This window comes from Oryctolagus cuniculus, chromosome 7 (assembly GCF_051225735.1).
Source record: "Oryctolagus cuniculus isolate XC-2025 breed Fujian yellow rabbit chromosome 7, ASM5122573v1, whole genome shotgun sequence".
NCBI classification, from domain to species: Eukaryota; Metazoa; Chordata; class Mammalia; order Lagomorpha; family Leporidae; genus Oryctolagus; species Oryctolagus cuniculus.
This window is the reverse complement of record NC_142873.1, coordinates 15,084,051-15,099,923: the sequence shown is the minus strand read 5'-3', so window position 1 is coordinate 15,099,923 and position 15,873 is coordinate 15,084,051. Positions and strand designations below refer to the sequence as shown.

The 15,873-nt window shown below is 45.1% G+C and overlaps 1 pseudogene; it reads right to left on the bottom strand.

Annotated features, from left to right (window-relative positions):
• Window positions 1-13,616: 13,616 nt before the first annotated feature.
• LOC138850332 (forkhead box protein K1 pseudogene) lies at window positions 13,617-15,377 on the bottom strand (annotated as a pseudogene).
• Window positions 15,378-15,873: the final 496 nt, after the last annotated feature.

Genomic DNA, 15,873 nt, shown 5'->3' with positions numbered 1-15,873 from the left:
AGTATTTTAAGACAGCAGGTGAAAACTCAGGAGACTGGGTCCTTGTCATTCATGTGGGAGACCTGGCTCCCAGGGCTTTATGGCTTCTCTTTGGGACATCTGAATTGGCAGCATTATTACTCTTGTACTTTGGGTCCATTATTATGTATACTGGAGGTTACTTGAACACAAACACAGAGATGTCATGAGAGTTAATCTGATAACTGAGATGACTGAGTGACTCATGGGAGGTTAATGTATACAATGTGGATATGCTGGACGAGGAATAATTCACATTCCAGGTGAGAGATTGCAATATGGGTCAAAATTTTCTCATGTTACTCAGAATGACACACAATTTAAAAATACACATTATTCATTTCTGAAAATTTTCACTTAATATTTAAGATCACAGGCAGTTAAAACTGCAGAAAATGAAACCACAGACACTGTACTTCTTCGAAGGAAGAGATCTACCTATGCTTTGCACTATCTAGTGTTATTCTCTTGAGAATTCTAGTTTCCAGGGACCTTCCAGTTAACTTGTGTTGAACCAGTTGCCAGGACACACTCAGGTGTGGCAGGTACTTTTAGTTGTTACTCTTTCCAAGTGCCCTCACACATAATGAGCAGGAAATCCTCTGGCCTGCTTGACTCTAAGCTCAAGTCTCATTTTTGTTCATCTGTAATGATTGCTGGATGTCAATTAGTCTCCAAACACAATTTAATTATAGGCAGAAGAAGGGCCAACATAGATCTCCAAGGATAATGCTGCAAGTGCACCAGTGGCAGGGAAAGATTACCTCAGTTCTTTGTCTCTGAAAGAAGAGTTTGCATGTGGACAAGGCAGAGAATAAAGCAAGATTTATTTATCAGAAACCTCCTCCCAAAGCAGCCAGAAGGGGGTTCCAAGAGAGCCAGAAACCCACCGAACTGTGAGGGTCTGAGTCTTTTAAACAATTACTGGGGAAAAGAAAAAAAAACTTAGCAGCAGCTAACAATGTTAGAAGGCAGGGACAAAACCCATCAAGAGTGCAGATTTGTGATCTGGTCTGTCCTCTCTAGCTTGCAAATGATGAGACGAAAACCACCAGAATAGTGGAATCACCACTCCTTTGCTACTTTCATAAGACTGAAAGCTCCCAAGGAGTGGGATGGCACTTTGATCCTAGTAAATGTAACTTTTGGGGAAGGCAGGCATTTCGTGCCCTCTTAGAGGGAGTCTCCTGTCCTCATTATCACCAGGACCAATTCAACTGCCTATTGACTCTTCTGACTCCTCATAGTATCAAAGCATAAGAACTAGATCAAGAACTTTTAAGGCCTCATTAGAATATTTTATATTTTCTGAGCAACACTGAACACCAGAAAGTTGATTGTTTTCTCCCCAAATCTCTGTGTTTTCTTCTGTTTCATAAAGAAACTAAGACTTAGTCTTCTTGCTATTACCAACAGATTGGAGAACCCCCATTTAGAATCCTTCTGAATTTTTAAATAAATAATCTCATGAAGTAGGACTTTTAGAGCAAATGCTATATTCCTCTATGAGAAGGTCACATGCTGTCATAATCTTTGAAATTCTTCCTAGTGAATTAATTTGGGGGAATATTGCTGGATGACATTTCTCCTTCTCACCCTTCCTAAGAGCATCCCAAATAACAGATTGAGTGGGCTAACCTCTTTGCATTGTAAATGATGTTAACCCAAATCAAGCTAACTTAAGCCCCAAAGGGAATTAAATGACTCAGTTTATAAAGCGCAGGATTCATTGTGGCACTGGCTTATTCCTGTGATACAATACTTCCACATCATTAATTTCAAGCTATCAATGTGACATTACTGAACATGGAGGTGAGAGGTGCATAAGTGGCTTTTGTAAAACAGTACAAACTGACACTGACTATATACAAGGTGTCAAATTATAGAGTTGAGTAAAGCACAGTCCCTATTTTGGCAGAATGAGAAGAGGTCACTTAGTATTTCTTATAGCATTCATATGGAACCTGTCAGTTGCCAGGTACTCAATTTCATTGTCTATTTGTTATAAAACATTAGACTATGAATCCAGAATGGTTAGGATTAGACACCAGATCCACAGTTTGTTAACTGTCTGATCCTGAACAAGGCATTTAACCCCTTTGTGTGAAATCCCTAATCTATAGAGGATAGTAGCAATACCTGCCTCATAGAGTTCCTTTATGAATGAAATGGATTGATACATATAAGATATTTAGGGTAATTTCTCACTCATGTTGAGTATTAATCAAGGATTTGCTTCCATACATTATTTTTAAGCTCTTCCTAATTGTCATAAAATTCCTTAGATTCGTATGTGTTATTATCTGCAGTGAAAAAGCTGACAGGTTAAGTGGGTTGACCAAAGAGGTATATAATTCATAACATGTTTAAGCTAATGTTTGACCCTGGGTCTGTATAACTACAAGTCTCATGCTGGTTCTACATGTTATAGTAACAGCAGCATCATTACATTTTAGCCACCTACCATACTAGAAACTTTAAATAGATTTTCTAATGTATTCTTTACAAAAATACAATGGTGGGTGGGTGTGGTGGCGCAGTGGGTTAAGCCACCACTTGGGATGCTCACATTGATATCAGAGTGCCTGGGATCAAGTTCTCATTCCATATCCAATCCACCTCTTTTTTGTGCTCCTGTTTCAAGCCCTGTTTCCTCATTTACCCTGAGACAGGACATGGAGCTTGGGTAACATGGAAGACGCCCAATGGGAGGGAGGGAAGTAATGCTTATTAGCAACAAAAGGAGGGGAGAGAGATTTCATTTTCCTTTTTCTCAGTGCAAGGTCAGAGAATAATTCATGGAGAAGGTAGCATTTTAACAAGGTCTCGTTAGGTGAATTATAAGCAGTTGATATACATGGGGAGTACATTTCTTGTAAAGGAAACAGCCTGAACAAAGGTACAGAGGCTGGGTAGCGGGCCTATGTTTGGGGAGGGCAGTAGACCAGGAATGCATGCATGGAAAGGCTGGCCTGGATTGTGGCGATCTCCCCAGCACCACACTGTGGAACTGGGACTGAATTCTATGGCCTTAGGAAACCACTCAAGGTTTTTGAAAAGGGGATCTACACAATCTGACCTGTGTTTCAGAAAATAAGATTTGTCACAGTATGTAGGCTAGACTGGGGAGGAGGAAGCCTGGAGCTGTGAAGATGAGTTATTGTTATTGCAATAGTTTGTGCAAGAGATTATGAAAGCCAGAATTAGGGTGGGAGTGGAGAGCGACAGAAGACTTTGAGAAATGCATTGCTCTAAAATATCATCAACAGAATACTCCCTGCTAATGAAAACAATAACTCAGCCTACGTAAGCTACTGGTGGTACATCAGTAACACATTTTTTTTTTTGATAGGCAGAGTGGACAGTGAGAGAGAGATACAGAGAGAAAGGTCTTCCTTTGCCGTTGGTTCACCTTCCAATGGTTTCCACGGCTGGCACGCTGCAGACGGCACACCGCGCTGATCCGAAGGCAGGAGCCAGGTGCTTCTCCTGGTTTCCCATGTGGGTGCAGGGCCCAAGCACTTGGGCCATCCTCCACTGCACTCCCGGGCCACAGCAGAGAGCTGGCCTGGAAGAGGGGCAACTGGGACAGAATCCGGCGCCCCGACCGGGACTAGAACCCACTGTGCTGGCGCCGCTAGGCGGAGGATTAGCCTATTGAGCCACGCGCTGGCCATCAGTAACACATTTCAATTCAACATATCTTTATTGACCAGCTACCAGAAGACAGATGTTGTGTTAGGCCCTGAAAGGAATACAAAAATAAATAGAAAACAGTTTCTCCACAACTATTTTTTTTTTACATAATTTTGCTGTGTATTATTCCAAGCCTTTTTACATACTAAACTAATCCTCAGGACAACCCCACATAGTAACTTATTTTCTCCATTTTATAGGTGAGAACATAGAAGATTAGGGGGATAAAACCATTTGCTAAAGGTCAAACAGGGAGTTTAAAGGTCACACTGTTTTCCTAGTACTCCCTCATACACAAACACATTGGGTTAGGCACAGATACCCTCCCCCCCCCAAGCTGGGCTGTGTAGAGCTTCTTAGCTGACATCCATGCTTCCACTCCTCCCTTAGCTGCATCTTCACTCAGAAGCTAACATCATATTTTTAAGAACCTAAAACTGGCCAGTGCCGTGGCTCAGTAGGCTAATCCTCCACCTAGCGGCGCCGGCACACCGGGTTCTAGTCCCGGTCGGGGCACCGGATTTTGTCCCAGTTGCCCCTCTTCCAGGCCAGCTCTCTGCTGTGGTCAGGGAGTGCAGTGGAGGATGGCCCAAGTGCTTGGGCCCTGCACCCCATGGGAGACCAGGAGAAGCACCTGGCTCCTGGCTTCGGATCAGTGCGGTGTGCAGGCCGCAGTGCGCCAGCCGTGGTGGCCATTGGAGGGTGAACCAACGGCAAAGGAAGACCTTTCTCTCTGTCTCTCTCTCTCTCACTATCCACTCTGCCTGTCAAAAAAAAAAAAAAAAAAAAAAAGAACGTAAAACTAAACACACAAGCTACTGCTCTGATTTCTCTGATTTACATCTTTCCATGATTTCCCACAACACTTTTACACTTTTTTTTTTTTTTGAAAGAACTTCGGAGGATTTGGTGTAGATTTTAGCCCATAGAACTACCTTTCAGGACAACATATGCTTTTTTGTTTTAAAAGATTTGTTTTTATTTATTGGAAAGACAGAGTTACAGAGAGAGGTAGAGACAGAAAGCAGCAGAAGAAGGCCCGAGTCCCTGGGACCCTGCACCCTTATGGGAGACCTGGAAAAAGCTCCTGGCTTACCTGGCTTCAGGTCAGCTCAGCTCTGGATATGGCAGCCATTTGGGGAATGAACCAGTGCATGGAAGACCTCTCTCTCTGTTTCTACTCTCTCTGTAACTCTCATATAAATAAAATAAACCTTTAAAAAATTTTAAAGAAAAAATTCAGTCCGTGATCTTGGGGGATGAACATAACTTGGTGAACTCAGTTTTTTAATTTGCAAAGTGGGACTAATGCTATCCATCAAAATGGCTCATGTTGAGCATTCAATAAGATAACATGTATAAGTTGCCTAAAGCAATATTTGCTGCCTTGTAGGTACTGAATGTCAGTTATTAATTTTAATGATAAGGATAAAAAACACTTAGATGAGTTTGAGAGTGAAATCATTTGTCCATTCCTTGCTGCCATCAAAAGTGCCATTTCGGCACTGACAAGAAGAGAAATAGACTTTCTTCCTGACTTGTCTTCCTGATGGGAGGAAGCCATGCAATCTTTTTCTGAAGCTGAGAGTCGCAAGGCTCTGAAAGTAATTTCCAACAGCTCCTGATTCTCACCTAACATTATCATCTTCTTATTTATTTTTAAAGATTTTATTTATTTATTTGAAAGAGTTACACATAAAGAGATAAAGAGAGGCAGAGAAAGAGAGAGAGAGAGAGAGAGAGAGAGAGAGAGAGAGAGAAAGTCTTCCATCCACTGGTTCACTCTCCAATTGACCACAGTTGGGGAAGCTGTACTGATCCAAAGCCAGGATCCAGGAGCTTCTGCTGGGTCTCCCTCATGGGTGCAGGGGCCCAAGCACTTGGGCCATCTTCTACTGCTTTCCCGGGCCATAGCAGAGAGCTGGGTCAGAAGAGGAGCAGCCAGGAAAAGAACCAGTGCTCATATGGGATGCCAGCACTGCAGGTGGTGGCTTTACCCACTATGCCACAGCACCAGCCCCCTGCCTCCTTGCTTTTAAAGTGGAGCTAATTTCTAGTAGATGCCAACCAAATTCTTTTTCCTGGTTTTTCTCTTCGAGCTAGCCAGATGGCCTGGTGCTAGAGAGGGGTAGGGAGGAGGCTCCAGTTCTGCCTGCAAGAGCTGTATCACCTCTAAAACAACTCCACATGGAGAGCGAGGAGAGGAGTGGTGCTTCATCTCCTGACCCTGAAGTCAGAGCAAGTGTTTCACAGGGGAGGGATGGTTTCAATCAGCCAAGCTTGCATGTGGAAGCCTCCTGGCTCCTCTTCTCCACCTTCTCTTGTGCCAGAATCTTACTCCAGAAAGACTGAACCAGGCCACTGATAGAATTATATCCAGTGCAGTCCTCACCCTGGGGTGAGCTTCATGACCCTGAGCATGATGTGAGTCTCAAAGCAGGCACCCAATAAACACACGTTGAGTGACTGATAAATTTTAAGTGTATAATGGACAACTTTACACACACACTCACAAATTTACAGGCCTCTGCTATGAGGCATCTGTCTCCAAACACTTTCTCCTTTGCATTCCCTTTTGTGTTTTTTTCTTTTGCTCCTTAGGTTCACTTGTTATGCCTCCTCCCATCCCCATATACACTTGCACATACGTGCACACACACAGTCCTTAGATCAAAAAGATATGGATGTGTAATAGGTCAGTTTTGATTATACTAAAAACAACATGCCCACTGAAATTGTAATAGACCTCAGCAAAATTTCTGTTCTGCTGCTAGTTTAATTACATTGAAAATGTAAGCAAAGAGTGATGGAGTTTATTCCACTATTAGGAAAATGTAATATCCTGTACACTCAGAAAATTATAGTTATTTATTTACTTCCTTTTTTATTTGTTTGAAAGGGAGAGGGAGAGAGAAAGAGAGAGCAAGAGTGATCTGGGTGAGGCCAAAGCCAGGAGTTAGAAACTCAGTCCAGGTCTCGCACATGGGTGGCAGGGTTGCAACTACTTGAGCCACTACCTGCTGCCTCTCAGTATGCACATTAGCAGGAACATGGGATTTAAAGTTGAGCCAGAACTAAAATCCAGTCACTCTGCTATGGGATGCAGGCATCACAAGAGGAATCTTAACTGCTGTACAAAATACCTGATTCATATCATATTTAGGATGAGTTGGTGAGACCTAACTGGCTTTTTAAGCCTGGATAATACCCACAAAGGAAGACATTCTAGACTAGAAAGTAAGCAGAAAAGTGTGACAATATGTATTGACAAAGAGTAGCCAAACAAATAAAGGAAAGAAGGCTGCAAAGGTAGTATATAAAGAACAGGAAAGAGAGGGGTATTTGCCCATCTGCCATTGCTAAAAGCACTGTGATATATCGGTCAGGTAACAATAAAACCATTCACTGTGCATTTTATGTTTCAGTGGATACAAGAACCCATTAGAATGCATTGGAGGACATTTAACCTAATATGGAAGAATAACTATCAGGTGGTCAACACAGGTATGAGTAGAACTAGGCTCTTGAAATGGAGCTGTTGTGGAAGATCAAGGTATATCCGAATCTTGGTAGGAAGGGCACTGTAGTTGATAATAAGAAGTGACCACAAATTCTTCTCATCCAAATTCTCATTCCTGTACTCATGCCTTTATGCAATGTACACTTTTCAACTCATTCTATCCAGAGGTATAATCTCTTTTCCATCCATTCATTTAAGATTTGGCTGTTTGACTTGTTTTCTATGTTTAATGTGTTGTAACTAAGTGCTTGAAAATGACATATTTTGGGGTTTTTGCCTTCTTCTCTCCTGTCCTTGAAAATCCTGCAGTTACTACCATGTAAAGATTCCTGGGCAAGCCTGATGAGTGGTGAGAGATATTCCCATCACCCTCTTTGCTCAAGCTGAAAAACATCAACAGGCTATCAGTCGTGAAGTCATCAAGCAAACCAGGAAGTTGCCTACAGCACATGAGTGAGCCTGGCCACGATCCACAGAAGAACCACCCCCAGAAAGCCAAGTCCATATTGCCAACACAGGGAATTGTAAGATAAATGAATGGTTGTGATTATAAGGCACTAAGTTTGGGAGTGGTCTGTTCTGTTATACAGCAAAAAAAAAAAAAATTAAAAACTGAAATACCAGATGAGTCACTAGTTGAGTTTCTCAGAAATTAGAATTGAGCAAAGAGATGCTCTAAATCTTGAGAACAAATTAGGAGGCCAGTGACAAAACTGTACAAACAGGACATGTGAGGTAGATAAGGAGAACAAATCTGTCAGATTTGGGGTCATCACATTAAGGCTGGGAAGACTTTCAAAAGAAATTTTATTAAAGATTTATTTATTTTATTTGAAAGTCAGAGTTACAGAAAGAGAGACACAAAGAAATCTTCCATCCTCTTGTTCACTCTCCTGATGGTTACAATGTCCAGGACAGGGCCAAACTGAAGACAGGCGCCTGGAACTCCATCTGGTTCTCCCATGTGGGTGCACACATCCAAGGACGTGGGCCATTTTATTTTGCTTTCCCAGAGGCATTAGCAGGGAGCTGGATCAGAAGTGGAGCAGCCCCAACTCAAACCTGCACCCAAATGAGATACTGGCACTGCAGATGGTGGCTTTACCAGTTACTCTGCAATGCTGGCCCCTCAAAAGAACATATTCATATTTAATGTGCCATTGCAGACACAAACTTCCCAAGTGCTTCCTGTGTCATTCAGTGTGGTTTCTAGGAAGCTTGAGTTTTAAATTTCCCTACCCATCTTTTCTATCCATTTCCACAGAAACTAGTTTGAGTCTTTTCCTAACTCTTCAAATAGCTGAGCACACTTTTTCTTCCTGTCTCAACTGAAGATCTTACCTACTATGTCATAGAGAAAGTAGAAGGAACAACGTAAGGACTGAGTCAATTCTCTGTGACAAGAGGTTCATACTCAAGCACCCCAACCCAGACTTGCCTCCTTCTCCCCAACATGGAAAAATTGCCACATGCCTGAGGCTAATCCTGCTGCCTAGGATGTGTCTATCATCTCTCTGTACTTTCTTCTGTTACTTCAGTGTCTTTTCTTTTACTCCTTCCTTCCCATCAGAATGGAAATATCCCAGTAATTTCCATTTCTGAAAGCTCCCCATACCACTTTGTTCTTGAGTGGCAATCCTATTTTTTTTTCCCTTCATTCTCAAATTTTTGGGATAAAATGGTGCATGCTTATTGCTACTGTGTCCTGCTGCCCATTTGTCTTCCAACTTTGATTTTGCTTCTGCCATCAGCATTCCGTGAAACTGCTTTCATCTGTAGCTGTGGACCAGCCTGCGCCTGACAAATGCAATTACATCGATCTTGCTCTTCTTAATTAAATGTGAGATGTTATGAAAATCCATCAGGTACCCTTAGGATATTGTTTTAGATATTTTCTACAACTTCTCCAAGCTAGAGGATGTCTGATCAGTTATTTATTAGGAAGTGTCAGCCTCTTGAAAAGGACAGACTGCAAAGTTAAGAGCTGAATTCTGGTTAATCCTGATGGATCTGTGTGATGCTAAGGTTCTTTATGTGTGAGAAGCATAGTGTTGGGGTCACCTGCTTGCAGGAAAGCCACACCAGTACCATTAGTTTAACAACTGTGTGCTGGTCCAGAGTCTAGGATGTGACTACAGATGGGAGGAGAAAGAGACAGCCATAGCCTACATTATGTGCGGGAAGTTAGTCCTGTCTACAAATGGCCATGTGATGGACTTTTACACTGAAACTTGGAGCCTGCCCGGTGCAACCAAACCAACTTGATTCTCTACTGGTGACTCCATTCCCTGTTTACACAAGTTCTTTTCAGTGGTCCCTTGGTTTGTTCTGGAGAAAACTAACTTGCAGTCAGAAACCTAGTAGCAAGAGTGATGATGTGAAAACTGAGGTTTTTTGGATTGTGTGTTTTCAGCTTCTGCAATTCAGGAAAATAAGAAAGTGGAGATTGGAAATGGACATAGAGGGCTAATGCACAATATTCAGAAACAAGACTTATTTTTTATTTTATATTAAAAAATTCAGTTTACTTATTTGAAAGGCAGAGTTACAGAGAGAGGGGGAGAGACAAAGATGGATCCTCCATTTGTTGGGTCACCTCCCATATGGCTGCAATAGTCAGGGCTGGGCCTGGCTGAATCCAGGAACCAGGAGCCAAGGGCCAGGAGCTTCATCCACATCTCCCACATGAAGGTAGGGGCCCAAGTACGTGGGCCACCTTCTGTTGTTTTCCCCAGGACATTAGCAGGGAGATATATCAAAAGTGGAGCAGTCAGGACTCAAACAGGCACCTCTATGGGAAGCCAGAATCATAGGCTGATGATTAACACACTGTACCACAATGCAGGCCCCCCAAAAACTTACTAAATATTAAATGAAACACCTTGAATAAAGCAAATATGGAAGAGCCTTTAAAAACTATAGTCTTTAAAAGCTTTAAAATGGGAGAACTTCCAGAAATTCACCATCAAAATTAAAGCTAAAAATACATTTAAGTGTGTCAGCGTACTATTATTAACATTTAAACAAATAAAATTTTTGGTTATTTTCATTTTGTTATTTGAAAGAGGGGGAATGGAAGAGATAGAGAGAGAGAAAGAGAGAAAATATGAATCTCCTGTCCTGTCGGTTCAGTACTCCAAATGCCTGCAGTAGCTGATGCTAGGCCACGCCAAAGCCAGGAGCCAAAGCTTCAGTTGGGTATCCCACATGGGTAGCAGGAGCTCAAGTATGTGAACTACTATCTGCTGCTTCCTAAGATGAGTGCAAGCAGGAAGCTTTACTCAGAGTGGAGCCAGGAGTCCAACCCAGACGCTCCAATATGGGATAGGTTTGAGTCCTGGCTGCTCCACTTCTGATTCAGCTCTCTGCTATGGCCTGGGAAGGCAGTAGAAGATGGCCCAAGTCCTTGGGTCCCTGAACCCATGTGGGAGACCTGAAGGAAGCTCCTGGCTCCTGGCTTTGGATTGGTGCAGCTTGGGCTGCTGTGGACATGTGGGGAGTGAACCATCAGATGGAAGGCCTCTCTCTCTCTGTGTCTCTACCTCTGCCTCTCTGTAATGATGCCTTTCAAATAAATAAATAAATCTTTGAAAACCATATGCTATAAAACAATATTAACCAAAACAGCAGAAAACATGTGTGTAATAGATACATAGATCAATGGAGTAGAATAGAGAATGCAGAAATACATTTATAAACTAAAAGCCAATAGATCTCTGAATGAAACACAATGAATACACACTGGGAGAAGGAAAAAAAAAACAAAAATTAAAACTTCTTGCATGGCAGAGAATAATTGGAGAAAAAAGGATCAAAAGCCAGATTCTTTTTTTAATATTGCATTTATTTGAGAAGTAGTTACAGACAGAGAGAGGGAGATAGAGAAAAAGGTCTTCCATCTGCTGGTTCACTCCCCAAATGGCTACAATGGCCAGAGCTGGGCTGATCCAAAACCAGGAGCTAGAGCTTCTTCCAGGTCTCCCATGCAGATGCAGGGGACCAAACACTTGTGCCATCTTCAACTTCTTTCCCGAGCCATAGCAGAAAGCTGGATAGAAAGAGGAGTAGCCAGGACACAAACCAGCACCAACTGGGACGCTGGTGCTGCAGGTGGAGGCTTAGCTGACTGTGACACAGCACTGACCCCCAAACCCAGATTCTTACCTAAGGAAAATATTCTCAACAACTATCATAGAAATAAGAATAATTTCATTAATGAATAAAACACTTCTATAACTGATTTTAAAAATGAATAGATCCAATAGAGAGTGGTAAAAATATTAGTATGCAAATTACAGAAAAGGAATTACAAAGTTCTTATATAAATACTTACTAATAGCAAGAAAAATATTAGGTAGATTAATTACTATATTCTTAATAATAGCTGTGCAAAGAGCTGAGTTTGATAGCACAACTTGTTGACAAATCTGTGGAACAATAGATACTTTTTCACATTACCTTTAGAAATATATTTTTTTTACTTATTTGACAGGTAGAGTTAGACAGAGAGAGACAGAGAAAAAGGTCTTCCTTCTGTTGGTTCACCCCCCAAATGGCCACTAAGGCTGGAACTGCACCGATCCAAAGCCAGGAGCCAGGTGATTTTTCCTGGTCTCCCATGTGGGTACAGGCACCCAGTCACCTGGGCCATCCTCCACTGCCTTCCCGGGCCACAGCAGAGAGCTGGACTGGAAGAGGAGCAGCCGGGACCAGAACCCGGAGCCCATATGTGATGCCGGTGCCGCAGGTGGAGGATTATCCAAATGAGCCATGGCGCTGGCCCCTAGAAATACAATTTTTAAAAGATTTTATTTATTTACTTGACAGGCAGAATTACAGACAATGAGAAAGAGAGAGAGAAAGACAGAGAGAAAGGCCTTACCTCCATTGGTTCACTCCCCAAGTGGCCACAACGGCCGGTGCTGTGCCGATCTGAATCCAGGAGGTGCTTCCTCCAGGTCTCCAATGCGGGTGCAGGGGTCCAAGCACTTGGGCCATCCTCCACTGCTTTTCTAGGCCACAGCAGACAGCTGACTGGAAGAAGAGCAACTGGGATTAGAACTGGTGCCCATATGGGATGCTGGCACCGCAGGTGGAAGATTAACCTAGTGCGCCACTGCACCAGCCCCAGAAATATAATTTTTAATTAATTTATTTATTTTTAAGAAATACAAGTTTCTTATGTACAACTTTAGGAATGTAGCTATTCTTCCCAGCATACCTGCCCTCCCACCCACACTCCACCCCACCTCCTCCTTCCTCTCCCCTTCCCAGTCCCATTCTCCATTAAGATTCATTTTCAGTTAACTTTGTACACAGAAAACCAACTCTATACTAAGTAAAGATTTCAACAATTTGCACACAGACACACACACAAAAGTGTTTGAGAGCAAGTACCACATTTAATTCTCATAACACAGCTCATTGTAGACAGAGGTCCTGCATGAGGAGTTAGTGCACAGTGACTCCTGTTGCTAATTTGACAGTTAACACTCTTATGTGTGATGTTAGTGACCATGCGAGGCTCTTGACATGAGCTGCCTAGGCCACAGAAGCCTTTTGAATGCACAGACTCTGTCAGTATTTAGACAAGACCATTAGCAAACTGGAAGATCTCTCCTCCCTTCAGTGAACAGTACCTCCTTGTTTGATGGCTATTTCTTTCTGTTGGGATCTCACTCACAGAGATCCTTCACGTAGAATATTTTTTTGCTGCAGTGTCTTGGCACTTGGCACATGCTTTTCAGAAATATAATTTCTTTTCTTTTTCTTTCATAGATAATTTTATTTCTGGTTCTAGAAACAAATGCTAAAAGGAGAAACAAAACTTCCTGATCCATATCCAATTATTTAATAGCTAAAAAGAACAGTTAAAATAAACAGAAAAGGTAGAAATTTTAAACTTTGTTGTAGCTTTAAAACATTAACATCTGATACAATTAGAAATCACATTCAGATCTAAAATTTTTTTTAAAAAGTATGGTTCCTTATTAAATTAAAAAAAAAAAAACAACACTGTACCCCACTGAATTGAGAAGGCACCCGGCGTGGGCCTGTCCACTTCCTGTCCCTGAGTGCCGGTGTGGGCGGCCGTGGGTGTGGGATGGGCGCTGTTCCAGGACCGGACCTGCACGGCCTGAGCTCTGGAACCGAGGTGCCCGCCTGATAGGACACCACTGCTTTTTAAAGCACTGATTATTCGACATAATGTAAAAAATACTCAGTCACTGTGAAAAAAAAAAAAAAACACACATTCACACGCTCTCCCACACTCTCGTACACACACCCTGAACACCTGTCCCTCCCCTCGAAATTATTTTTACGAGAGAATCATGGTTCAGGTAAGGAAAAAAAAATTTCCCTCCCGCACCTGGGCCTGTGGGACACAGCTCAGTCTAAGAACAGACCCGGAACACAGCTCCCACCTCTCCTCCGGAAACAGAAGTGAAGCCACCTAAGGTGTCCATACGTCTTCCATGAAGGGAAGTCACGAAGGAGGGTAGAGAGGGCCCGATGGTCACAGGGGCGGCCAGCTGCAGGATGGTGACCGTGTGTTCAGGGACTGCATGGGCCATCTGGCTGGCCATGGTCTGAATGACCCGGCTGGCCGCAGGGATTGTGGCAAATGCAATGGTGGTTTTCTCTTCCAATCCTCTGGCTTGAGTGCCCAGGTCCAGCACTGCCGAGCCCACTGCATCGTGGGGGCCTCCGGCCGAGGCCTGGCTGGCGAGGATGTACCCGTTGGCGGAGCTGGCAGTGGTGGTGACACTGGGACCATGGTGACGGTGGGGGCCTGCTGCACCACGTGGATCGCGTGGCCTGAGGGCTGCTGAGAGATCATGAGGGAGGCCGGCATGTAGGCCACTGGCTTAGCCATGAGGCTGGACGGCCGAGGGGGCACAGCCATGACCACTGGCTGGGCGCTGATGGGGGAGCCCGGCGCGCTCTGGGAATACCGGTACTCAGGAAGGGAGGCTGACTTTGACCCAAGGTCAGGGTCATGTGGGACGGGGGAGCCCTCCCGGAACAGACACTCTGGTGACCGCAGGCCACTGGAACGAGGGGACGTGAGCCCGGGGTGGGTGGGTGAAGCAGGAGCACTACTGGAGGACAGGGGCCCAAAGCAGGTGCGGAAGCAGGACACGCCCCGCTGCCGACGCTTCTGGAACGCCTGCTCCACCAGCTTGGCCTTGGAGGCTGCGTTGATCCACCGGAAAGACCCCTTCCCCGGCTCCCCCTGGGAGCGGGGGACTTTGATGAAGTAGGGGTTCAGCAAGACGTTGTGACGGATGGAGTTCTGCCAGCCCTTGTCGGCGGTAGGGTGGTGGGGGTAAGGCTTGGTGATGTGTGCGTAGATGCCGCTGAGCGTGAGCTGTCTGTCCTGGGCCCAGGAGATGGCCTGCATGATCAGCTGCGCGTAGAGTACCGCGGCTTCGACTCGTCCTTGGGGCTGTTGCCTCCGGACGCGTCTGCCTGCTGCTCTGAGGCGGCCTTTGCGGCAAACTCGGCGGCCAGCTGCAGGTCCGAGGGCACGTTCTGGACGAAGCGGTAGCCGGAGGACCCAGCTCCACGTGGACTGGCCGGGCAGGAGTTAGGGACGCTGATCGTGCCGGTCAGAGAAGGGATCGGGCTGACCATGCCCCGGAGATCCGGCTCCGGGATGTGGATCTTGAGCGGGGAGATCTGGGGATACAGCGGCTGGAGCGGGGACTCCGGGGCCTCCTCTTTGTGGTACAGAGACGTGAACTGGATCTATGGCCGTGGTGGGGAACCGGAAGGTGCACTGCTTGGGCAGCTGCAGGGCGGGCGCGCCGCGCTGCTGGAAGGCGCCGTCCAGGAAGACGCGGTCCTTGCCGAGGCAGCGCAGGTAGAAGTGCGGCTCCTGGAAGCTGAGCTGCAGGTGGCACCGCGAGATGAAGCTGGACAGGCGCCTGCTCTGGTCCACGGAGCCCTGCGACGAGCTGCGGCCGATGGTGACGCTCGGCTGCCGCATGAGGAAATCGAGCTGGCGGCCCTCGAGCCACGCCGGCCCCAGGCTCTGCCGCACCGAGGCGGCCTCCGGGGCCACCAGCGCCGGCGCCGCGCCCGCGCCCGCGCCTGGCCCCGGGCCCGCGATCGCGCCTGGCGACGGCGGTGGCGGCGGCCGCGGGGCACAGCACGGGGCTGCAGGGCGCGGGCGCCGCTGTCCTCGCCGGCTTCGGCTATGTTCGCCCAGAAATATAATTTCTAAAGGGAGATTGGGGGTTTTAGATTATTATTTGAAAGAGAGAGAGCGGAAAAAGGAGAGGGCGAGGCAGAGAGAAACAGAAATATCTCCCATCTGCTGGTTCCCTCTCTGAATACCTGCACTACCCAAGGCTGGGCCGGGGTAAAACCATAGATTGGAACTCCACCTGGATCTTTCATGTGGGAGGCAGGCACCTAACCACTTTAGCCATCACTTGCTGCCTTCCAGGTGCATATTATCAGGAAGATGGAAGCTTGAGTAGAGTTGGGACTCAAAGACAGACTCTTTGGTATGGGACACAGGTGTCCCAAACAGCATCTTAACCATTAAACAAATGCTTGTAAGTTCATGGCAATATCCCTAAGAAGTATTTTATAAGTTTGATTTATTTAAATGCACATGGAATTTTATT